Raw genomic sequence first — 24,355 nt, 5'->3', positions numbered from 1 at the left:
TGTGCTGTAAAGCTAATGTTCTCCATCCACCTCCCAGCAGTGAAGGCTGAGGGTCACTGCAGGTGCTGAAGTCCTTGTTAAAGTTTCAACTCCAGAGCCTCTCACAGCCATGAGTCTGCGTCTCCGGAGGCTATGCAATGGAGGTGCCAGGTTCCTTTAGGGAGAAACTGAGGATTGATCAGAGCCTGCGGGCCAGGGGAGGGATCAAGCGGTCTGCCTTTCACCTGCTCACCAGTCCCCAGGCCCACATCACTGCCACCCAGCCCAGTTCCCTTTGGCTCCCCATTATCCAGCAATTGGAGCTTGAGGGATGGGGGGAGGGACTGAGAGGTGGTCAATGCACCTCATAGCAACTGGTCAATCTGTCATTCTGGTCATGACACCTAGCCTTTTATTATATAGGATAACTGGCAGTCCATACCATCTGACCACCATCATTCATTTCCCCCAACCCTCAACCCCTGACAGTGACTATTCTCTTCTACGTTTCTAAGACTTTGATGTTTTAGATTCTACATTTAAATGAGATCATACAGTATTTGCCTTCCACAGTCTGACTTATTTTATACTCAGTCAAGTATCCTTTCATGACCATTTATCCACCTTTTCCCTCTGATAATCACCATACTCTTGTCTGACTCTATCAATTATTTCCATAACATTGTTTTAGGAGTAGTCCCTCCTCTTCAATTTTTAAAATAGTTGTGGAAGATTTGACATTAATTCTTCAAATGTTTGGTGGAATTCTCCCATGAAGTCATCTGATCCTCACCTTTGTTATTGTTGGGAGGTTTTTGATTACTGATTAAATGTCCTTAGGTATTTTCATCAGTTCATCATCAGTTCTTTATTCTTGACTCACACTTAGTAGGTTGTATGTTTCTAGGATTTTACCCATTTCTTTCTTGTGCAATTTATTGGCATATAATTGTTTATAGTAGTCTCTTATGATCCTTTGTATTTCTGTGGTATCAGTTGTAATGCCTCCTTTTGATCTATTATGTCATTTATTTAAGTCCTCTCCCTTTTTATTGCTAACTCTACCTAAAGGTTTGTCAACTTTTATCTATTCAGAAAACCAACTCTAATTTTTGTTGATTTTTTTTGTTTGTTCTTCTATTCTCTATTTGATTTATTTCTGCTCTAATGTTTATCTTCTCCCTTCTACTAAATTTGGACTCAGTTTGTTCTTGTTTTGCTGGTTCCTTGAGGTGTAAAGTGTGGTTCTTTATTTGAGATATTTCTGTTTCTAAAGACTGTAGGTATTTATCATTATAAACTTCTTTTAGTAGTACTTTTGCTATACCAGGTAAGTTTTAATATGTTGTATTTCCATTTTTGCTTGTTACAATACATTTTATTTCTCTTTTAATTTCTTTTTTAACCAGTTGTTTTTTCAAGAGTGAGTTCATTACCACATAATTGTGAATTTTCTAGTTTTATTCCTGTTATTGACTTCTATAACATATTGGTTGGAAAAGACATTTGGTGTAATTTCCATCCTTTTAATTTGGCTGAGATTTGTTTTATAACTTAACATATGAATTACTATCCTGAATAATGTTTATATGCTTGAGAAGAATTTATATTTTGCTTCTCTAGATGGTATGTTTTCTATATCTCTGTTAGGACTACGTGGTCTAAATATACTTCAGGCTCAATATTTTCTTATTGACTTTATGACTAGATAATTTATCCATTGTTGAAAATGGTATATTGAAATCCCCTACTATAATTGTATTATTGTTTATTACTCCCTGCAGATCTTTTATTTTCTTAACATATTAAAATTCTCCATTGTTGGCTTTATATATATTTATAATTGTTATATCCTCTTGATTAATAGACCCCTTTATTATTATACTAGAGGCCTGATGCACATACTCATGCACTGGTGGGGTTCCTCAGCCTGGTCTGGTGGGATCGGGTGGAAACCAGCCTGATGCATGAATTCATTCAGGGCATGTCCAGCCCACTTGCCCAGTCCCAATTGGGGCCAATTGGGGTTGGCTGGCCAGGTAGAGACCACAGGAGGTTGGCCAGCCAGGGAGGGACCTCATAAGGGTCCCAGGGCATGTCCAGGCCATCTCGCTCAGTCCTGATTGGCCAGACCTCAGCACCAAGTCTGTCCCCTGGTGGTCAGGGTGCATCATAGCTACCCGTAGAATGGTTGAATGGTCAAATGGTCATTTAGGCTTTTATATATATAGATAATGGCCTTCTTTGTCTCTTGTTACAGTTTTTTACTTCAATTTTATTTTGTCTGCTATAAATATAATTACAGTAAGCCTTCAATTTTAAGGACCTCAGTTTAACAGACTTCAGATTTAACAGACAAAATTTCCAGTCCATATGTCATATGTGAAAAATTAACATCTATCAATTTTTAAATGCTTTTATGCAGGACTTACTTATAATTACATTAACAGGTTATTTTTTGTTTTTAATTCAGTTATTTTTAAACAAATTTTAGTGAATTATCTATATGTGGGGGAAAATTGTAATAATTTTGGTGACATAAATATTACATATCTACAACTATCTATATATATAAAACCCTAACATGCAAATAGACCAAATGACAGAACAACCAAACAACTGAATAACCTGTCACTATGACATGTGCTGACCACCATGGGGTGTGTGCAGAACGTGGTAGGTGTCAGCAGCAGGCAGCAGAGTGCAGAACATGGCCAGCATCAGGCAAGTCAGGATGGTGGAATAGGTGAACAGGGGTGCCAGACCAAAGCTGAGCACCGATCTTTGTCATCTGGGTAAGCCTCTGGTGGTTACTGAAAATTCTTTACTCCTGCATGCCATGGTCCTCCCCAGTGCTTGTACTTGCTACTAGCACCAGCCCCACTGCCAGCAATAGAGTCACTGCTCGCACCCATTGCTGGTGCTGCTCCAGCTTATATCTGCAGCTGGCACTGGAGTTGTAGTTCACACCCATTGTTTGCACTCAGCACCAATCCTGATGTCTTGACTCCATCAGTGATTGCAAGTGGTGGCTGCTGTCCCAATCATCTTTCAGGGCTTCTTCACCCTCCTGCTCCTGAGGGGTGATTGGAGCAGCAGACACTGCTCACACCCACTGTTGCTTCTGACCCCAATCACTCTGCACCATCAGTGGGTGCAAGTGGGACCAACGCTGTCAGTGTATGGGAGCAGCAGTGGCAGAGAGAAGACCAGAGGCTATGGTGGGAGGGACCAGGTGGAAGTGTGGAGGATGGGCTGAGACCCTCCCCTGTGCCCACCACAGTCTTGTGGCCCACAGTTCCTTTCAAGGTGCATGAATCTGTGCACTGGACCCCTAGTAATCTACATATATAAAAGGTAAGAGTAAGCGCTTGTAAACAATGTTCTGCGAATGATTAGCAGATGATCACACTGCATTGTGAGTGGTAATTGGTTCTGTTGTTACCTGATGTGACTTTCTGAGGTAGTTTTAAGGTATGCTGACTAGTATTCCGACTTGTGCTAAGCCACATGTAGCCACATACATTTGTTACCTGAAGTGACTATGGAACACATGCATTTATTAGACCTAATGTATAAATTTAAAATTATACATATAGAAACAGTTATACATATAGAAAAATTTTCTGTGAAACTAAACTTTTCATACATATTTAATTTTAATTACATAGATGTGTAAATGTGGATAAACTAATAATGTATCAAATTTTTGACATATGCATTCAGAAAACTTACTTTATTATACAATGGATTTTTGGCATTAATGGACACCCCTTCATCTGAATTAGTCAATTATATTGAGGTTTTACTGCACTCTTATTCTTTTTTGGTTTTCATCTGTGTAGAATGTATTTTTCATGTCTTCACTTTTGAACTTAGATGTATCCTTGAATTTGAGGTGAGTCTTTTGTAAGCAGCATGCAGTTTAGTGTATTTTTCTTAATTTACTTAGCCACACTATTAGGCTATATATATATATATATATATATATATATATATATATATATATATATATAATATCTATACTAATAAAAGAATAATATGCTAATTAGACCAGATGTGGTCCAGATGACCTTCCGGACATCCTTCCAGACAAAGCCATGGCTGCGAGAGCAGAGGCAGGCCACCAATGCTGGGAGGGCCCATTGTAGAGCCCCTACCAGGATGGTAGTGCCTCCCTCCGTGTAGCATTGATCACAAAGCCCTGGCAGGGTGGGCATGGCAGATAGGGCCACCCTGTGGGTGGCAATGGGGCGGCCCACCCAGAACTCTGGCCAGGTGAGCAGGGCCTCTCTCTGCTCTGCCATTGATCCCAGAGCCCCAAAAGAGGATTAATAGCAGAGTCCAAGCTGGGTAGGAGGGCCTCCCTGTGGGCAGGAATGAATGGAGGAGCCCAGGACAGGTGGGCAGGGCCTCCCTGTAGGTGGGGATAAATGGTGGAGCCCAGGCTGGGTGGGAAGGATCCTCCCTCTGCTCCACCATTAATATATATATATATATATATATATATATATATATATATATATATATATATATGAAAGTCTAAGCAACCAGCCTGTGGGGATCCAGCCAAAAGAGGCTCTCCAACATCTCCCAAGATGTCCCAGATTGCAAGAGGGCACAGGCCAGGCCAAGGGACCTAGTTTACAATAAAGAATATGGGCTCTGAAACCAATCACATGACCCTGTTCAAACCCTGTCTTTTTCATTTATTAACTGAATAATCTTTGACATACTAGTATCACTTACCACTCTCTTCAGTTCATTCATCTCTCAAAAGAAATAACAAGTGTTGTTATGTCACATCATGAAGTTATTCTGAGCATCAAATGCAATAATTTCTATAAAGCATTTAGTATAATTCTAAGAACACAGTAAGCTCCATTGAAATGGTAAATGTTATTTCTTTTTTCTAAAATTAGGATGATAAATATATAGAAGTTATGATCAGGGGTTATGAAAATATTGGGCATGTGACCATGAAGAAGTTCCTTAAATTCTCTGAGGCTTAAATCCCTCTTCTACAAGTGAAGGTTAGAATAGGGTCCACCTCATAGAGTTGGGGATATTAAATAGGAGTCACAAATTTCAGCACTTGACACACAGTAGGAATTCTAATTATTGAGAAAACAAATAAATTGGGAGTAGTGTCAACAACTAAGGACAGTATCACCTACTCTCTGTAACCTAGTAGCAAATAAGAAAGTTAAGTGTGGCCATTCTTCTATAGTATTTGAGCAAAAGACAGAAAAATATTCTTACTGAGTTGAGTCTCTGCCTTTCCAATTTAGCCGGTTGGTTCATAATCAAGCTGTTTGTTATAGTGCTTAGAATAAAACCTAGTTCATATTATATCCTAAAAAATAATTCAACATTCAACATATTTTTTCTTAGCTTTACTTTAACAGAAAAAAATAATATACCCATGCATATGGTAAAAAATTCAAACAGTAAAAGAATATATATATTGTATATAAAAGTTCAAACCCTGTAGAGGGCCCCTTGGGAATGCACATGGATGACCTTTAAATTAATGTCAGCTGAGTCCGAGGTGACTGGCATGGCTGTCCCCTGGAAACAGCCTCCCAAAATGTTAGAGACTATTATCAGTACTGATTTCTTATCTTTATCCATGTGCTTGGAATGAGGAACAAATAGGACCTTGACTTACCCAGGTCTTGATATGCTAAATCTCAGGAATGAGGGAATGAATAGGACCTGGGCACACTCAAAACTTCTTTGACCTTAAACACCCCCTCTGGAAATCAATAAATGCGCTGTGATGTCTGGGGTGGCACCCAGATTTTGGATCTATTTCTGCCTCTTGTCCCTTTCTTTCTTTTATTTCTTAATCCCCAGCTCCTCCACTCTGGAACCTGCCCTTCTCCCTTTCCATGCAGGACACAGAAAAAGGAGAAGCACCCCACCACAAAACCCTATCCTATTATTTACTCACTATTAGGAATTGGGCATGACGCTTAACTTCTCTGTTTGTTTTCTTAATTATGAAAATTATGTCAGTACTTTCCTATAAGGTTGTTGTGAGGCTCAAATGTGTAAATAAATTACTTAGATCAGTACTTGGCCTCTGATAAGTACTATATAGATTTAGCTATTTTCCTGTGCCATTTGTATATTTATGTCAATTTCTTAGTTATTTTCTGTCCCAATTTTTAATTAGGTTGTGGTATTTTTCTTTGGCTTTGTAAGAGCTCTTTATTAAGGAAATTTTTCCTTTGCCATGTTTTGAAAACATTTTTTCTCAACTTTTATCTTGTCCTCAGTATTAATTTTTCCATAAAGAAATTTTAAATGCTTTATAGTAAATTTTATCAGTCTTTTGCCTTTAAAGGGTTTCAGGAGTTTGAGTCCTTGTGTAGAACACATTCCAAAATGATTTATTTAAAATGTTTCCCATGTTCTCTTCTACTGCTTTTATTGTTTTCATCTTTGATTCACCTGGACTTATTCTGGTGTGAGAAGTAATATAGTGATCTACTTTTGTTTCTTTTCAAAGTGCCAGCCAGGTGTTCTCCCAAGATTCATTCACTGACTATTATAAGTAAGTTAAAATCCTTGCTATTTTCCAGACAATCTGATGTTTTATTGTTCTTCAAGTGCAAATAGCATGTGGCCCAAACCTAATTCACGCCAATTCATTTTTCTTCTAGTTTTAATACAAATATAACTTGACTTGGGCAGACACCTTTCTTAGGCAAGTTAATTTCCCTCATAAATGAAAGAAAGAAAGAAAGAAAGAAAGAAAGAAAGAAAGAAAGAAAGAAAGAAAGAAAGAAAGAAAGGAAAGAAAGAAAGAAAGAAAGAGAGAGAGAGAGAGAGAGAGAGAGGAGAGATACGAGAGAGATCGCTCTCGCTTTCGTGGAGGTGGCGGGAGGTCGTGCGGGTAGCGATAGCTCTCTCGCGATCTCGCGCGCTCTCTCGCCTTCATCTTCTCTCTCACGCCCTCCCTCCCTCCCTACACCCTGACCGCCCTCCCGCCCGCCCGCCCGCCCTCCCTCACCTCATCTCACTCTCTCGCTCTCTGCTCTGTCTTTCTTCTCTCAATTCTGTCTTCTTTCTTAGCGTTTCGCTTCGGTCTCTCTCGTCTCTCTCGTCATCTCCTCGTCACTCCTCTCTCTCCGCTCCCTCTCTCCTCATCCTAGACCGCCTCATCCTCCTCCCTCCCTCCCCTCCTCACTCCACCCTCCCCCTCACTCGCCCTTCCTGTCCTTCCTCCTATCCTCCCTCCCTCCCACTCCTCCCTTGCCCCCCCCTTCATTGTTCCATCTATTTTTAAGATCCCTTTAATTAATAGCCTATTAGAGTTGTTAAAAATTAAAATTTTCTGTAGAAGAACTGGATATAAAACCTTTTGTCACTTAATATTCACTCTACGGGCATAGTGTACATGATTAGACCATATATCTCCTGTTGGGTATATGCATATTTTTTCTGTGCTATTACATATATTACTATGCTGATTTTTCTCAGACATATATTTGGTTTTCCCTTGGTAAATATTTTTTAAATGTGGAATTGCTAGGTCAAATGGCATGGCTTTTAAAAAGTTTTTTTTTTATTATTGAAGTATAATATATAGACAGAAAAACGCACATATAAGTGTACAGCTTGACAGATTTTTCCAAAGTGAATTAGATACAATATTTGGTTATATGGATGTATTCATGAAGCTTCCTTTATGCCTTATTCAATCAGTACTTCTTCATTGATGTTAAATAATCTGCTGAAAAACACAGTTAGAAAATGGCAGAGCCATGATTTGAACTCAGATTTGTTTGAATTCCAGGGGCATGCACCTCCTACTATACCTCCTATATTAGTTTCTTAAGGCTGTTGTAACAAGGTGCCACAAATTGTGTGGCTTAAAAAAAAAACAGAAATTTATTCTCTTACAATCCTCAAATCTAGAAGTCTAAAATCAAGGTATTGGTTTGGTTATTACTGGCAGTCCTTGGTGTTTGTTGTTTTACAGTTGCATAACTACAATGTCTGCCTCCATGGTCACATGGCAGCCTTCCCTCTGTGTGTGTCATATTGCATTAAGGGCCCATCCTTCTCCAGTCTGACCTCATTTTAACTGTATTATGGATTCAAAGACCCCATTTCCAAATAAGGTTGCATTCATAGGTAACAGGAGTTAGGACTTCATCATATCTTTTGAGGAGACACAAATTATCCCATAACACTTCCTACTCATCTATTTCAAGGCATTTAGTACTGAGTATCCTATCTAATACAAGGGAGATATGCAAATTAACCATAACTCTGTAACGAAGATGGTAGGGCCCATAGCCACAAGATGGTGGCTCCCAGTCCCCTCAGCCTCAAGCTGGAGTGTTCGAATCTGTCAGCCCTGCTCGAGTCACCCAGCCATTGAGCCCTTCCACTTGCCTCCTTTTAGTTTCTGTGGCCCCTGGACTAGAAATATAATCCGAGAGCATGGGGAGCACCAGGAATGCTGGGAATCCTATTTCTGGTGGGGGACACATTGGGCAATCTCCTAGATACTACAGCAAAGTGAGCCTGGAGCAAGTTACTGTTGCAGGTGGGGGGTGGAAGAAAAAAAGGTGAGAGACATAAGTCAGAGTGTTGAGAAAAAATTAAAAGGAAGATAGCTTGAAACTTCTAGGAAATCTCCACCAATGGAGCAAAGGGGGAAAAAAAAGTGTTCTTTTATTTTGTGAGCACCAAACCAGACTGGACTGGGGTCTCACACAATTCACTCATATGATTGCAAAGACAGGCAGAAATTTCACTCTTTCATATACCTGAGCAGATACAATGCACGTCATGCATGTTTTCATGGAAGAGGACTTAAAAGCACCATTTGCTATACACCCTTTGGTAAATCACCTTTTTGGTGGCCATCTGTGTTAGTTAATTGCTATAATCAAGAATATAAATTAAAACTTTTCTTTCTCTATGACAAGCAGGTCCTTATAACTTAGAGCAAGGAAACTATCTATAATAATAAAAGTGTAATATGAGGGGCAATCAGGCAGGCAGGCAGAGGGGTTAGGGGTGATCATGCAGGTAGGTGAGTGGTTAGGGGAGATCAGGTGGGCAGGCAGAGGCAGTTAGGGGCAATGAGGCAGGCAAGCAGAGTGGTTAGGGGCAATCAAGCAGGCAAGCAGTTAGGAGCCAGTAGTCCCGGATTTTTAGAGGGTGTTAGCAGGGCTGAAGGGCTATGCCCCCCAGGCACGAATTTCATGCACCAGACCTCTAGTAGTGAGTATAAAAATACCATGTTGTTCTTTAAAACTGCAGCTTATTTTTCCTGCTGAGCTGATGCCTATGAGATAAGGACCTATAGGAACAGCACTTGCAAAGGACTTGCCAGGAGGATAAATACTGTGCTGAGCTGTTATTTATTCCACCTGGAATAAATATTTATTCCAGGCTAATATTTATTCCACCTGGAAAGCTTAGCATCACAAATATCTATAACACTGGCTAGTATTCTAATTAAAGCCATGTGTTCTCATGTGTACTAAGAAAAATGGATATAAGGGCCATGTGAGTGCAGACTGGGGAAGGGCTATGCCTACTTACTTCATTCTGCAGATGGACCTCAGCATCTCAGAAACCTTGCATTCCTATTGATGGCAAGGTGAGCTGGCCTAAAGCTGCTATTTTTTTCTCTCACCAGAAATCTGTTTTCTCTGAAGCACTAACAGAATCATAATAAGTACTTTATTTTTAATGAGCACCTGCTAAGTGCCACGCACTATCTATCCTAGGAATTTGGTGCACATTATTTTTAATGCTTAACACAACCTTTAAGGTAGGGATTCATACAAGTGTATACCTTAGAATTAGCCGTGATGGTGAAAGGCTGGTGAAAGCACCTGGTGGACAATGTAATTCAGAGGCGGAGGAGACATGTCAATGTTGGATACTCCATGATATTAGGGATACAATGAGAGGCTGAGAGAGCTAGAAGCACTTTGTTTCAGAATGACTGCTAAGGAAATTTTGAGTCTGGGCATTAGGTTTGGATCTCCAATAAGATAAATCTGTTAAGGTCTCTCTTAAAAACCACAAGGGATATACTATTCAGTTATCTTTTCAGAGAGATGGGCACAGATTTGAGATGGACCATTATGAAAGAAGGATTATTGTAACACATTACCCAAGAAGCTATCTATTATATATCTTTATATTAGGGCAAAAATATTAGGGTGAAATCAATGTCCTTAAGCCAGAGAACTCTAATTTCAGTTTGGTAGAAGAAAAGGAAAGTGTGAAGAAAAAGGAAACTTGAAAGGTGTCCTTGTTTCCTAAATACAGAGATCACACACCAGTAACCCAAGACTAGAATCCAGCCCAAAGATAGTATGTGTTTTGCCCGTATATGTGGCTTTTAAAAATGTGTTTTAGTTGCTATCGTGTAAAAAAAATGTGGAATTTTAAAATTCCATATTTCTGGCTTATTTTTGGATAAAACAACTGGTTCCGCATTCCAACATGGCTTACTGTACTTGCAGTTGTTTCCTTTAGAAGGCATGCTCCTTCTAATTTCCCATGGTCCCTCCCAGTGTTGTGGCTGGGTCACACTTTAATGTTATCTGCTTGGTCTCTGTAGCCTTTGAGTTTGTCATCTCCTGCACCAGATCTTTGGCCAGGATAGATTTGGAATCAGGCATTACTCAACTCTCCACTAAATAAAAATAAAACCAACCATCACCAAAATTTACAGATATGTTCTTTCTGAGGTGGTGGGAATATTCTAAAATTGATTGTGGTGATGGTTGCAAAAATTTGTGATCATACTTTTTAAAGCACATGTGTCAAACACAAGGCCCGCGGGCCAAATCCGTCCCGCCAGGCCTTGCAATGTGGCCCGCACCACGCTGTCATCACTGCACTCCGCTGCGTTTCCATCACAATGACAGTTTATGACTGTTCAGTAAACCATTCGGCCCGCGATTTAGGCTGGATTTTAGATTTTGGCCCCTTCTCTGATTGAGTTCGACACCCCTAGAAGGGGAAGAGATCAACCAAAGGAGTTGTGTGCATACATATGGGCCTAGCCAGTGGCCATGGACAATGGGGGTTTGGGGGGGCATATCTAGGGAGGGGTTTGGGATGGGAATGGGGGAATAAGGACAATTATGTGAGACCATAATCAATTTAAAAAATCAATAAAATATATATATTTTTAAAATAAATAAAAATAAAAATAATAAATTTTCAATAAAAAAAAGAAAAAAAGAAATCAGGCAAGTGAGGGAGAAGACACAAATGATAAATCAACTTCTCAACTACTAGTTTTTGTCATTGAACACTTAAAATATATTTATTATTGCAATATTGGGGTGGCAGCAGTGTTGAGAGCTGGATTAAAGGATTAAAGGATTTAATGGAATAAGGATTAATGGAATAAGGATTAAAGGTAGTACCTACTTCATAGGGTTGTTAGGAAGTACAAATGAGGTAATCTCTGTGACGTGCATAGCATTCTGTCTGGTCCATGGTAAGCAATGGGTAGATGGTAGGTATAATTGGCCACTAGGGCACAGAAGAGACTTAACAACACTTAACCAAACAGCACTGAGTTGTGCACCCAGCCATTACCCTGAACCCTGGATCAGCTCTTTCCAGAACCTCTCCAAATGTGTAGTTGGTTCTAGGTGGCTACAGTTTCTCAACCAGAACTCTAGGAACCTTCAGGACTTTTAAGCAATGAAGGAAATCATAGCATATAAGTATTGGTATGTCTAGGGAAATAGGGAAAGACAGCCTGTTTGTACTTTATTCAAGGAATTGATGTAGTAAAGTTTCCAAAATGCTGAGAGTAGGGAAACCTAAATTCTAATTTTGCATCCACTAGAAATTGCTACTTTCTTCAAAGAATAATAGTTTTTATATACTCAAATTTCCTTGTATATTGAAGCACAATGATATTTACCCTTCTTGTCTTAGTGGCCTAATAATAAAGTATGAAGCTACTTGAAATGGTATAAAATTACATATAGGGTCATCTATGTCTCTTTGGGTATTTACATCAGTGACTGCAATAGGTGACAAATGTACTCTTGTAGGAAGGCGTGGGGGCCTAATATTCTTGTTGTAGTAAGAAAAGACCTTGAGGATAGTTTCACAGTTTAGACCCATTGTCTATAAAGATTCTCCAAAGGATTGTGAAGCTCTTGGCAATCAGAACAGATGCAGTCCAGGCTACCATATGCCATGAAGAAAAAGAGCTTCTGGCAAAGAAAATTTGTCAAACCAATGTCTTCATCCTCTTAGAGAAAGGGAAATGTCAGCTTCCCTAGATTAGAGGGTAGGGCTCCAACACAGAAAAAATTACATTCACACCCAGAAATGGGAAATTTCTTTTCTGGGAAGAGCTAAACTGTCATTAGGAGAGTGGGTAGGTGTCTGTGACATTTTTTCTTCTGAATTTCTATACGAATCTCCATAAAATATAAGAAATGCTTAGAAATTGATTAACCCTGTTATATCTTTCCACCACTCACACAGCTCTCCAGATAACTTCAGATAATTCATCCAGTAGATATGGTATAAGTAGGGGCACATTGCTAGTGATGGCAGTGAAACAATTGGTGGGTCACCTTGATGAACCGAGGGCAGACACATTCAGTTCAGGTAGGGTCTGAGAATACTAAGGCTATCACACATTCTTCCAGTTGGACTGATGGACTAAGAAAATAGTCACCACCAACTCCTTCTAACTCATTTTCTTATTTCAAGACTAGAGGCCCAGTGCTTGAAATTCATGCACGGGGTTGAAGGAGAGTTTCCCTCTGCCTGGCCTGCACACTCTCCAATTCAGGATCTCTCGGGGGATTTCCAGCTGCCAGTTTCGGCCCGACCCTACAGGGGACTGGCCCTGAAATGACAGTCAGACAGCCCCCTCACAATCCAGGACCCCTGGCTCCTAACCGCTCGCCTGCCTGCCTGCCTGATTTCTCCTAACCACCTCTGCCTGCCAGCCTAATGCCCCTAACTGCTCCCCTGCCAGCCTGATTGCCCCTAACTGCCTCTGCCTAGGTTCCTACCACCATGGCTTTGTCTGGAAGATGTCTGGTGTAATTAGCATATTACCCTTTTATTAGTATAAATACTTTTTAATATGAAATAGTTAAAGGAGGGAGTTGAGAGAGGAGGGAAAGGTAGAAGTGTCCATGAGACTTGACAAGAATGGAGGGCTGTCCTGCCGGCAAGGAAATACGTATGTTAAGCAGTGTTGTAAAGTGGTTAAGAGCATGGGCTGTAGCATCAAGCAAATATGATTTATATCCTTGCTCTGCCACTTATATTTTGAGCTAAATACAATGTGGAATGAAAATAATACTGATCTTATGCAGTCTTTAAGTTAAAATACATTTTACTTTATTTTTCATTTTATATATTTTTATTTTTCATTAAAATTTCTTTATGTTGACATTATTGAAGACACCCCCACTTTGCCCAACTTAATCTACCCTCATATCTCCCCTTTTTGGCCTTCAACACACTATTGTCTGTGTCTCTTGGATATGTATATATGTTCTTTAGCCAGTCACCACCTCCCTTCCTCCCCTCACGCACCCACCAGTCTGTTCCATGTATCTATGCTTCTGGGTCCATTTTGTTCATCAGTTTATTTTGTTCATTAGATTCCACATATTAGTGAGATAACATGGTATTTGTCTTTCTCTAACTGGCTTATTTCACTTAGCAGAATACTCTCCACGTCCTTAAGTACATAGAATCGATGAATCAACCTCAGAATCAAGTTTATCAAATATGATAAAAATATAAACATTTTATTACTGGAGACATTTTTATAATGACTTGTCATGTAGAAAGTACTCTCATATACCCTTTTGTCTCAAAATAGCAAATCTGAATAGAAATAGATACTCAGGTGTTTATCAAATAAATATTTAGGCTAAATGATATTATTCCTAGGAAATAGAATAGCAAAAATAAACACTTATAGACAAACTACTATAAGACAGGCATAATCCTAAGTGCTTTGCTCTCAACAACCCTGTTATATGCTATTTTTTTTCTCATTTTATAGGTAAAAAAAGCTGAGGCTTAGGTGAATTCATTTGTCTAAAGTCACACAGCTAATAATTTATGGAAGATAACTCTTCACCAAAAGACTAAGTCAACAAACCTTCAGGGAAGTTCTATCATAAGAGGAACTAGACAGAGATGTTTAAGAATACTCTTTATTCATAGTCCATGGACACGGGCCATAGGGTAATGAAGACCTGGGGGTGAATGGGTAAGCACTGAGAGGAGAGAGTAAATGGGGGGGGGGGTATGGGAGATTTACCATAATATTAACTATACTAATAAAAGAGTAATAAGCAAATTGGTTACAACGCCCTCACAGTAATGACCAAACAGCAGGCTGCATGGGGCAACCAGACTGGCAGGGGGGCTAGCGAGGGCCGACCAAATGACTGATCAGAAGGCTGTATGGGGCAACCAGGCTAGCAGAGGCAGCAGTGAGGGGCAACCAGGCCAGCAGAGGGGGGAAGTAAGGGGAGACCAGGCCAGTAGAGAGGGTCAGTGTGGGGCAACCAGGCCAGCAGGGAGGCTGTTGAGGGCGACCAGGCCAGCAGGAGGGGCACTGCAGGGTGACCAGACAGGCAGGGTGGCCAATTAGGGGATACCAGGCTTGCAGATGGGGGCAGTTGGGGGTGACCAGGCTGGCTAGGGTGGGGGGCAATTGGTGGCAATCAGTCAGGCAGGAAGATGAGCAGTTAGGAGCCAGTGGTCCAGGATTGTGAGAGCTCCAACTGCCAGTGCTAGGTGTGACCAGGCCAGCAGGGGTGTTAGTGAGGGATGACCAAGCTATTGGGCTGACACCAGCAGTCAAACATCCCCTGAGGGGTCCCAGATTAGAGATATTCCAGGCTGGGCTGAGGGGATCCCCTCCCCATGCACGAATTTCATGCACTGAGCCTCTAGTCAACAATAAAAATATATTTTAAAAAGAATAATCTTTATAGCTTAATATCTTGAAAACAATTTGAGAAGAAAAATACATTACCAACTCAAAATAGCATAGTCAGAATAGTGAATGAAATATTGGTTAATAAAAACTAATCCAAAGTTTAAATGACATATGGGATCCAAAGCAATACGCTTATACTCTAAATAATTTTTTCCATTTGAGCATGACAGGCAGAGAAGATATGGGTCTTTGTGTGGAACTGAAAAAGATATTTGTAGGAAACACCTTCATCCCCTGAAACAAGATTTTTTTTTTTTTTAAAAAGGCCCAAACAAGAAGTCAAGAAAATGATATTTAACGTAACTAGAGATGTTCAATATGGGATTTATACAGCACAAACTTGTGGTTTGTTTCAATGTGAGCTTTACCTACAGGAAAAAGAGCCATTTTAAGATGATAGTTTAGAACTTTTTTCTCAAGGAATCCCTGTTTTCACTCCAGTCCAATGGGACTGAGGGGATTGACTCTTCTATAAAACTGTGACCTTTTTGCACTGCTTATGCTCATTCAAAACTTGAAGATGCTTGAATAAGTGCTGCCCCTCCCCATTCCTGTGCCCATGGCAGACATTGCAAATAAATCACAGCATTCTTATTGTCTGGAATAAACTTCAGAATCATTCTTGATAGAGCACTACAGATGGCCATTACTGATTAATTGTATTTGGCATGTAAAATGAAAACTATCTGCCATCTATGTCCCATAATATACAGATTATTTGCAAACTGAGAAATAGCTGGCATCATAGCAGCAAACACCAATAATGAGGGTGCCTATAGTAACTGAATCCTACTAAGCAGTGGAGGCTTTCTTCCCATCTTACACTGCTGTTCTAGTCATCCCTCACATACAAGCAACACACGTTTTATTGATAACAGAAATAATTTGCTAGGCATGAGATACCTTTAGGAGGACTTTAATGATCAAGATCTTGCCCATTTGTTGCCCATCCAAGCCCACAAAAGCCTTAGGAATATGATATTGAATACAAACTCCTAAAATTTTAAATTCTGCTTATAAAATGTTCATTTGGTTTCAGTTCTTTCATGTATAGGGTGAGTGGAGATGTAGTTAAAAGAGCATTCATCTTTTTTTATTCTTTCATTCTGTGTTGCTATTCCTCAAATATTTTGCCTCACATTGTTGAGCAAGTTTGGGTTTGACTAAAAAGGGTATTTAGGCTGGATGGTAACTTTAAAAACATATTTTTGTCTTGCCTTGTTTTATTTTTGGGGGAGGTTCTGATTTTTGTCATAAAAACTGCCATTTTTATCAATGAGAGGAAAATGAACTGACCTGCTTCTCAGCCATGGGTCTGATTTGGGTAGAACTTGGTAATGGATATGGATGACAGACTTATGAAAACAAAGTTGCTTTGCTTACTGACTAGCTCAAGCCGTTAGCTCAAACTACTGGTCAATCTTTAACAAGAAAGGAAGCAGAAGTTCTTAGAATCCACTGGTTGACACCACTGCTTCAAAGTGTCTTGGACACCTAGCCCAGTACTTTTAAAACTACAAATTTCAGTTTCTTAGGGCCCCACAAGGGAACCTCAGGGGATTCTTTATATGATTTTTAAAATAATCTTGCTGCTGAAACCTGTTTGGCTCAGTGGATAGAGCATCGGCCTGTGGATTGAAAGGTCCCAGGTTTGATTCCAGTCAAGGGTATGTACCTTGGTTGTGAGCACATCCCCAATAGGGGGTGTGCAGAAAGCAGCTGATCAATGTTTCCCTCTCATCGATGTTTCTAACTCTCTGTACCTCTCCCTTCCTCTCTGTAAAAAAATCAATAAAATATATATTTAAAAAATAATCTTGCTATGAATGGATGAATACAAAGTTTGAAAAAAATACAGTACATGACTTACCTTCTCTGGCTTCAGATCCCTATTTGACTCAAACTAACACATGCATTAATTTATATCCTGCCATTGCTTTGAGGTTGTACTTATCAAATATCCCTCTTATATAATACTATAGGCCCATTGCATGAAGAGATTCATGCAATAGGCCTTCATTCCCTTAGCTTCCAGCACCGGTTTTCCTCTGACATCTGAGACCCAGGCCTTAGCTCCAACCAGAGTCTCCCTTCTTTGCCTTCTTTGTCATTGTGGCACACTCCAGAGTCTGCTGTCTTGTCTTCCCTGAGGCAGGAGTGCTGCTCCTGTAGATCCTTCGCGCCCCCCCCCCCACCTCATAGCAGGCGTCCTGCTCTGCCTGGACACTCCACACCTGGAGCAGCTGGGAGGCCACCATCTTTGGCCTTCTAATTTGCGTACTCACTCTAATTGGCTGTGGGCATAGCAGAGGTACGATCAATTTACATGTTTGCCTATTATTAATTAAGATCTTGAAACTCAGAGCTGGACCTTGACTTACTTGGGTTTTTCCATTTTCTCTCTCTGCCCAGTTTTTTTTTTTCTTTTTTTTTTTTCTTTTTTTTTTTTTTCCCCAAATCGGGATGCTCAGTATGCATTTCTGTAACTTGTCTGTAATTCATGCATGCAATTTCCAGGATTATTTTGTTAGGTTACTTCTTGGATTAATCAGAATCAGTCATGTAAATTCAAAAGGAGAGTTCTTTCCAGTTAGAACTTAATAATTCTTGAGTTAATATAAATGAAAATATTTAAATTAGTTAATGTACAGCTGTAACAACCTCAGGGCATACCATGAAGGGTGTTTATGAGAAATCTTTAATATACTATTTACAAGGCAGCAGATATATAGACTTCATTAATATCCTTGGGAAACTTGGCTTTGACAGACTTATTTCTATTTAGAAATTCTCTTTGGTCTAGCTACACTCAAATTGCTTTATCTTCTGGACTTTGAGTTATATAAAATTTCATAGGCATTGCAAAACACTCTTAGAAAACACAAACATTGATTATCATTGTGTGAATAGGTTGAAAATAAATCTTTTGGCAACTGCTACCTCTAGGGTAGCATTAATGACCTTTTTGGATCAGTGCCCAGGACATGGATCTTCGATGTGCACAACTCTGAAAAGGTTGCAACCAAACTGAAGAGGGTAGGCTAGCAATTTAATAAAATGACCTCATGTAAGAAGCAGATTAAAAGCATTAATGTCATCATGTCTGCCATGGAAAGGGCAGATAGGCAAAATATAAAGCTTGATTTTTTTAATTTTTACTGTCTTTTTAACTTAAACTTTATTTTTAAGAGCAGCTTTAGGTTCACAGCAAAATTGAACAGAATGTACAGAGATTTCCCATATACTAGTACTCCCTGCTTTCACCCCATATAACATCCTCACTATCAACATTCCATCCTCACTATCAACATTCCATATCAGATTAATATATTTGCTACAATTGATGAACCCACATTAACACATTATTATCACCTAAAATCCATAACTATCATCAGTGATTATTCATGGTATTATACATTCTATGATTTCACAAATGTATAATGACATGTATCCACAATTAGAGTGGATAATCCATGTGTTCTGTCTATTCATCTCTCCCTCTCCCTAACCCCTGGAAACCACTAATTTTTTTACTGTCTCCATTTTGTCTTTTTTATATGGCTGAAATCATATAGTGTGTAGCATTTCAGATTGGCTTTTTTCACTTATCAATATGTACTTAAGTTCTTTCCATATCTTGTCACAGCTTGTAGCTAAATTTCTTTTAGCATTGAATGATAATCTATTTTGTATGTGTATCACAGTTTACTTATCTATTCTTCTACCAAAGAACATCTTGGTTGTTTCCAAATTTTGGTAATTATGAATAAAACTGCTATAAACTTCCATGTACAGTTTTTTTATGGACATAAGTTTTCAATTTACTTGGATAATTAACAAGAAACATCTTTTCTGAATTGTATATTAAGAGTATGTTAGTTGTATAAGAACTCACCATACTCTTTTCCAAAGTGTCTGTACCATTTTACTTTCTCATCATCCATGAATAAAAGTTCCTGTTGCTCCATATCCTTACCAGTTTTGGTGTTGTCAGTGTTAAAATTTTGGGCTATTCTAACAGGTTTTTAGTGGTATCAAATTGTTATTTTAATTTGCAATTCCCTAATGATGCATGCTTACTTACCATTTGTATGTCTTCTTTGGTAAGATATCTAGATGTTCAGGTGTTCAGGTTATTTTTTAATCAGGTTATTTGTGTTCTCATTATTGAATTTAAGTGTTCTTATTTTATTTTGGATAATAATTTGTCAAACCTGCCATTGCAAATATTTTCTCCCAGTTTGAGTTTTTTCTTGTCATTGTCTTTCTAAGAGCAGAAGATTTTAGTTTTAATGAGGTTCAATTTATCAGTTCTTCCTTTAATAGGCAATGCTTTGCTGATATATCTAAAAATAAATCATGATGCCCAAGGTAATCTAAGTTTTTTCCTGTTATTTACTAGGGATTTTCCAGTTTTGTGTTTTACATTTAGGTCTATGATCAATTTTCACTTCATTTTTGTGAGGAGTATAAGTCTATATTATTTTTTTACATATGTATGTTGAATTGTTCCAGCACCATTTGTTGAAAAAATTAACTTTGCCCAATTGTCTTTGCTTATTCTCAAAGATCATCTGACTGCATGTATGTGGGTCTATTTCTGGCTCTCTGTTTTATTGATCTGTCTGTGTGTTGTTGTTTTTTCCACTGATACCACACTATCTTGATTTACTGTAGTTTTATAATAAACTAGTGTGTTCCTCAGCGTAGCCTGCATCCTCTCTAATCTGGGACCTCTGTGGGACCGGGCCTAAACCTGCAGTTGGACAAACCCCTCGCAATGTGGGACTAAAGGCTCCTAACCACTCACCTGCCTGCCTGCTTGATCTCCCCTAACCACACTGACTGCTGACCTGCTTGCCCCCAACTTCAACCCCCGGCAGCCTGATCACCCCCAACTGCCCTCCCCTCCTGGCCTGATCACCCATAACCACTTCTGCCTCAACCCAGCCACCATGGCTTTGTCCGGAAGGACATCTGGAAGGTCTCATGGTCTAATTAGCATATTACCCTTTTATTAATATACAATAGATAGGATACGACATACTGCCATAACTATAACATATCTACCAGTATTGCTCTATGAGAATACATACTTCTTGCGATAGGAAGGCATCTAATACATTACATTGTATATATTGTAAGTAGTAAGAAATACTGTATTTGTAGCAATAATATACACCCTGTGATTTCCCTTCCTGATCTGGGAATGGTTCCCCAGTTCTTTGAATGTTTCCTGGCCCCTAATGTATTTTCTTTTTGTCATTCAGTGTAACTTTATTTACTTTTTATTGCACATGATTTGAGGTCTTTAATTTCTAACCACCAAAGATTTAAAGGACTATTTTTCCATGAAGTTTAACAATGACATTAGTGAATTCATGTACTCATGTATTTTTATTATAAAGATCTGAATTATTCATATTGTCATAGATCCTAAACTCATAAGCGTGGACCATGCACAGGCTGGCAACAAGCCAGGAAGCCACTCTGCAAGCAAACAGATACTCTGCATAAGGAGAAAAGTCATAGCATAAAATGTAATGTCCCACCAGAGTCACCTCAGAATGTTATATATATTGACTTCTTAATTCATATAGTATTAGAAACTCAACTGCTTGGTTGGTGATGGGGTTGACCTGGTTTGGGGAGGATTATTTCTGAAGTAATTAAGGAAAGGGGAGCTCAATCTTTCTTCTTGGTTGTTTGCTCCTCCCCAGCACCTTCCATCTTTCTTCTCATCCTCAGCTTCTTGGGCATCTTCTCCTTCACCTTCACCTCCTTTTTCCTCCTTTGTGTCCTCATATTCTTCCTTGACACCTTCTTCCTCTTCCTCTCCTTCCTTTTCCTCAGCCTCTACCTTCTCCTCCTCTTCAGCTTCTCCTTCAGAAGGGGGTTCATCCTTAGCTTTCTCAGCTTTTGCAGCCTCAATGGTCTTCTCCACCTTGATCTGCTCCTCCTGGATGTGGCTGGTGTATTAAGAAAGGAAGGAGCAAGCAGACATCAAGACAGACCTAGTCTGTAAACCACCATAGGTAGATTATCAAAGACCTGGGAACTCTGTATTAGGTGCTGGCTATGCTTCCCACACTGGTGAAACTGAACCATATCTCCTCACAAGAGTTTCCTGTAAGCTGCAATGTCAATGTCCAAAACTATCTTCACATTGAAGAGTTCCTGGTATTCTTTTAAATATCTTGCCATTTCACTCTTTGTGGTTCTCAACTCATTTTCTAATTTGTTGATTGTGTCCTGCATAGCACTAATGTCAGAGTTCTGCTTATTCTCCAGCTCTTGCAGCTGCTTTCCCAGCATTTCATTCATGCCCCAGCTTGCTTCAGTCTCCAGGGTCTTGGCCTTGAGCAGTCACTGGCCCACGTCTCGTAGGTGCTCTTGGCAGTGCTCTTGGTCAGCATGGTGAAGTGGTTCTTGTATCATTCTTTGGCATTCTGCATGTTCTTAGCAGCCAGCTTCTCATATTGGGCGCGATGTCCTTGAGCATAGTGGAGAGGTTGGACTTGGAGAACACGTCCATCTCCTCGGAGATCTGAGCATACTGACATGCACCTTCTTCAGAAAGGCGATTTTGTCCATCAGGCTTTCAATGCACTTTTCCAGCTCAGCGCTAGTAAGAGCCACCTCATCTGAACCTTTGCTCACCTCCATCAGCCAGCCCTCTGCATCCTCATGATTCAGCACCTCTTCCTGGTAGCTCCCTGCAGGTTGTACCCAGCCATCTCAAAGCCCTAGTGCCTCCTAACTGCCTATTTCTCTCTCCTTTCCAGGGACAAGGTGCTGTGGGGTAGGGCACAGGCATCGCATTTTCATTAAAATGTTCAACCCAGGCCTGCTCCACCAGTGCCCTCAGGCGGCCCAAGTTCAGACAGTGATCCCTGAGACCCTGGCTACCCCTGCTTACAGACTCGCAGGCGACGTCAGGCACTGTCCATACCACCTGCCTGGACCCTGAGGGCAGCATCAGGTGCTGTCCATGCCGCCTCCCTGGTCCCAATCGCTGCCTGGACCCCGCTAGGCGGAGTTCAGGCCTTCTGGGCAGAGGCGCTGCTTACTGGAACTGCCAGGTCCTTATGGAAGCCTAGACTCCACAGGTGATGTCAGGCGCTGTACATATCATTTGCCAGGTCCTGATGGAAGCCTGGACCCTGCGGACAGTGTCAGGTAACGTCCATGCTGCATCCCTGTCCCGGACGGTGATCTGGACCCCACAGGTAGCGTCAGGTGTTGCCAGCCATGCCTTTACGGTTTCCGATGGAGTCAGGCACTATCTGCCTGGTCTGCCCGCACTCTGATGATGACCTGGACCCCGCAGGTGGCATCAGGCGCTGCCGCCATTCCTGCCTGATCCCGATGGCTACCTGGACCCCAGTGGCTTCAGGCACTGCCCACCAGGCCTGCCCGGTTACCAATGGTTGCCTGGATCCCAACGGTGGCTCAGGCGCTGCTGCCCAACCCCACCTCGCCTGCCTGGTTACCGATGGAGGCCTTAACCCAGCTAGTGGCGTCAGGCACTGCCTGCCTGGCCTGCCCAGTTCCCTATGGTAGACTGGTCCCTGCAGCAGAGTCAGACACAGCCTGCCCCTCCTGAATATGCAAATTACCCTCCATCCTTGTTGGCTTAATTTGTATATCACTCCTGATTGGCTGTGGGCATAGCGAAGGTACTGTCAATTGTCAATTCTCTTTTATTAGTGCAGATGTTGTAGTAGGGTAGTGTCAGCCCTCCAATTTTGTTCTTCAATAATGAGTTGGATATGCTGGGTCTTTTGCCTAGTAATTTAAACTTTAGAATCAATTTGTTAATATCCACAAAATAATGTGTTAGGATTTTGATTTGGATTACATTGGTTCTATATATCAAGTAGGAAAGAACTGACAACTTGAAAATATTTAGTCTTCCAATCCATGGACACAGAATATCTTTTCCATTTATTTATTTCTTCTTTGATACTTTTTTTTTTTTTTTATCAGATTATGGTTTTCTTCACATATAACTTGTGTACCATTTTGTAAAATTTATACCTATTTTATTTTTGGTGCTAATGTTAAATGATGTGTTTTTTTCTTCTAACTTAATTCAGACATAATTGACATAACATTTTGTAAGTTTAATGTGTACAGTGTGATGATTGAATACATCTAATCTAATAATAGAGGAATATTCAACTTTGTCTGTTACAGTGTCATGTCACTACCAGATCAGCAGGCTGCATCTCCACCCTCCGCTCAGGCAAGACCTGAGGTAGGATTGGATACGATAGAAGGGGATAAGAAAGGAGAGGGAAAGAAAGGCAGGCCTGCAGGCAGATAAGCCTAGAGGAGAAACAGAAATACAGAAAGGGAACAAGGAAAAGACGAAGGAATGAAAAGGGAAGGAAACTGCATGCAGAAGGGAATGGCAACCTTGTTGGGGGTAGAGCAAGAGCACCTGGAGCAGGGAGCCCTGACCAGATGTGGGAGGAGGTTGGTGGTGGCCATTTGTCGGGAGAAGCCCACTGGTCCAGCACAGAGTGGAGGATGGTCTGAGGCCTTCTGGGTGGAGGAGCTCCTGCTTTGCATCAGCATTGCACAGTCCATGGGGGCCACCCTTGCTGGGCTGGGAATCCTGGGCAGGGAATAGGAGCAGGACAGCAGTGGGGAGGCCGGGGAAGGGGGGGCAGCAAACACCTGGCTGGGGCTGAGCCCTGGGTTGGGGGTTAATGGCCCCCCCTCAATGGAAGCTTTAAGAAGGGAAAGAGGGAGGGAAGAACTTTATAAAGGCGTCAGTAGAGAGAAGAGTTAAAGAAGGAAAGAGGATGTGTGAGTGAACTGTAGTAGCTATAAAGAAAACCTAGTATAGTTCTGTACTGGGGACAGATTTTAAAAGTAGAAGTCAGAAAAGAAAAAGAAAGATAAATGATAGTGAATAATTAGGCAGGTAGATAAATATTAAAATAGTAAGTAAGTAGAGAAGAATATGGATGAGAGAGAAAGAGGGAATGAAGAAAAGTTTTCAAGGGGAGATAGTAGAGCTTAAAAGGAGAATAGGAAGAAGGAAGAAATGGAGAAGGAAGCAAAGCAGGTCTGAGGAAGGAAGTGAAGAAAAAATTAGGGTGGGAAGGAAGGAAAAGGGAAGAGTGGACAGGAGTAAAGATAAAAGAAAGAAGGAATGTGGGGAAGGAGGGATGGTAGGAAAAAGATGAGAAGAAGGATGATGGAACATAAGTAGGAAATAAGGAAGAAAGAAGTTTATGAATGATGAGTCAGTAGGAAAAAAATACATAAAGGAGAGAGAGAAATTGTGTGAGATGGAGAAGCTAATAAGGAAGTGAAATACAGCTGTGTGTGAAAGGGATAAGATTTTTTAAAAAGTTA

At 40.4% G+C, this 24,355-nt stretch overlaps 1 long non-coding RNA gene across 1 annotated transcript; it reads right to left on the bottom strand.

Annotated features, from left to right (window-relative positions):
* LOC118728148 lies at window positions 1-19,942 on the bottom strand. Its single transcript, XR_004990811.2, has 3 exons — window positions 19,930-19,942; window positions 14,081-14,084; window positions 1-115 (listed from the first exon to the last, which is right to left on the bottom strand). It is a non-coding gene; the product is annotated as an uncharacterized LOC118728148 (long non-coding RNA).
* Window positions 19,943-24,355: the final 4,413 nt, after the last annotated feature.

This window comes from Pipistrellus kuhlii, unplaced genomic scaffold, assembly GCF_014108245.1.
Source record: "Pipistrellus kuhlii isolate mPipKuh1 unplaced genomic scaffold, mPipKuh1.p scaffold_m20_p_29, whole genome shotgun sequence".
Classification (NCBI taxonomy): domain Eukaryota; kingdom Metazoa; phylum Chordata; class Mammalia; order Chiroptera; family Vespertilionidae; genus Pipistrellus; species Pipistrellus kuhlii.
The sequence above is the reverse complement of the archived record's forward strand: the minus strand, read 5'-3'. Positions and strand labels throughout refer to the sequence as shown.